Below are 2,551 nucleotides of genomic sequence, written 5' to 3' on the forward strand. Positions count from 1 at the left end.
GATGCCTAGTAGCGCGAGTCATCAGCTCGCGTTGATTACGTCCCTGCCCTTTGTACACACCGCCCGTCGCTCCTACCGATTGGGTGTGCTGGTGAAGTGTTCGGATTGACTTTGACTGGGGCAACCTGGTCATGGTTGAGAAGTTCATTAAACCCTCCCACCTAGAGGAAGGAGAAGTCGTAACAAGGTTTCCGTAGGTGAACCTGCGGAAGGATCATTGAATCTATCAAAATCCACACCTGTGAATCATTTGGTTGGCCTCTCAGGACACATCAGTTTGTACGGCAGAAATGCCGTACAAATTCTTGAGGTGATGTATGTGTGGAGTGGTCCCCACTCCACTCAGACATCAGGCATTGTTGTTGTCCTTTCTGCTAATAAGCAGAGCACACACAGTGTTGGCCCTTCTTAGTCTAACCGACTAACCTTAACCCAATTACATCTATTTTTGAGACATGGAGAGATCAGCTTAGAGCTGTATCCCTCAGAAACCAAGACAACTCTCAACAACGGATATCTTGGCTCTCAGATCGATGAAGAACGCAGCGAAATGCGATACGTAGTGTGAATTGCAGAAATACGTGAATCATCGAATCTTTGAACGCAAATTGCGCTTGAGGCTTCGGCCAAGAGCATGTCTGCCTCAGCGTCGGGTTAAATCTCAATGCCGTACACACGCATGATGATGCATGTGTACGACATTGGATCTTGTTTTCTCGGCATTAAATCATTTACTCAAATCGTTTAATGCCGGGTGAATTGAAGTATGTAGATGCTTAACCGTGGACCGTTTCATCGGGCCTTTACTGGGTAGGCAAAGTCAGCGTTATGTAATGCATACGTTGCTTGCTGCAATGCTTTAGTAGATGGCTTTGAGGTTCTGTGTTTCGCAAAAAATCAGGATTACTGTTGTACTGCACGGGACTCTGTAGTACTGTGTAGTACAGCAAGTGTACTATTTTTTTCTCGACCTGAGCTCAGGCAAGGTTACCCGCTGAACTTAAGCATATCATTAAGCGGTGGAAAAGAAACTAACCAGGATTCCCCTAGTAACGGCGAGCGAACCGGGAATAGCCCAACTTGAAAATCTCCCCTTGGAGAATTGTAGTCTACAGAAGCGCCCTCATGGGCTGGCGGAACTCAAGTCGGATCGAATGCCGCGTCAGAAAGGGTGATAACCCCCGTCGGTTCCTGCCTAGTCCTCTCACGAGGTGCTTTCCACGAGTCGGGTTGTTTGGGAATGCAGCCCTAATTTGGAGGTAAATCCCTTCTAAGGCTAAATACTGCTGAGAGACCGATAGCGAACAAGTACCGTGAGGGAAAGATGAAAAGAACTTTGAAAAGAGAGTTAAAAGTGCTTGAAATTGTTGAGAGGGAAGCGATTAGCGCTTGTGTGTGCCCCCCGGCTAAGTGTGCCTAACGGCCCATGAATGTGCTGGGTGCTGGTCAAAGTGGTTGTCTTGGCGGGAAACAATTGGGTCCACCCCGGTAACCCGGCCGATGCCGCCGAGATGAACAAGGCGTGAAGGTTGCTTTGTCCTTCGGGATCCGCATCCTAAAGACTCTGGCAGAAAAGCGTTAATCGACCCGTCTTGAAACACGGACCAAGGAGTCTAACATGTATGCGAGTTGGCGGGTTGAAAACCCGTAAGCGCAAGTAACCTGACTGGTGGGATGGCCTGTGCCTGCACCATCGACCGACCATGTTGCTTNTGCGAAAGGTTTGAGTGCGAGCATACCTGTTGGGACCCGAAAGATGGTGAACTATGCCTGAGCAGGGTGAAGCCAGAGTAACCTCTGGTGGAGGCTCGTAGATGTGCTGACGTGCAAATCGCTTTTCAGACTTGGGTATAGGGGCGAAAGACTAATCGAACCATCTAGTAGCTGGTTCCCTCCGAAGTTTCCCCCAGGATAGCTGGAGCTTGATCAGTTTTATCGGGTAAAGCGAATGATTAGAGGTTCGGGGGATGAAACATCCTTCACCTATTCTCAAACTTTAAATAGGTAAGACGTGTCGGTTGCTTAACTGAACCGTCACATTCAATGTGAGCTCCAAGTGGGCCATTTTTGGTAAGCAGAACTGGCGATGCGGGATGAACCGATAGTCGAGTTAAGGTGCCAAACTGCGCGCTAACCTAGATCCCACAAAGGGTGTTGATTGATATAAACAGCAGGACGGTGGTCATGGAAGTCGAAATCCGCTAAGGAGTGTGTAACAACTCACCTGCCGAATCAATTAGCCCCGAAAATGGATGGCGCTTAAGCGCGCGACCTATACTCGGCCATGGATGCAAGTGCGACGCGTCCATGAGTAGGAGGGCGTGGGTGTCGAGACTAAGCCTCTGGCGTGAGCCTGGGTGAATCGGCATCTAGTGCAGATCTTGGTGGTAGTAGCAAATATTCAAATGAGAACTTTGAAGACTGAAGTGGAGAAAGGTTCCATGTGAACAGCAATTGGACATGGGGGGTCGATCCTAAGAGATGGGGCAATCCTGTGTGAAGAGCGCGATTTGCGCTTCCCATCGAAAGGGAAAAGGGTTAAGATTCCCTT

This window comes from Volvox carteri (genome assembly GCF_000143455.1).
Source record: "Volvox carteri f. nagariensis unplaced genomic scaffold VOLCAscaffold_197, whole genome shotgun sequence".
In the NCBI taxonomy this organism is placed as follows: domain Eukaryota; kingdom Viridiplantae; phylum Chlorophyta; class Chlorophyceae; order Chlamydomonadales; family Volvocaceae; genus Volvox; species Volvox carteri.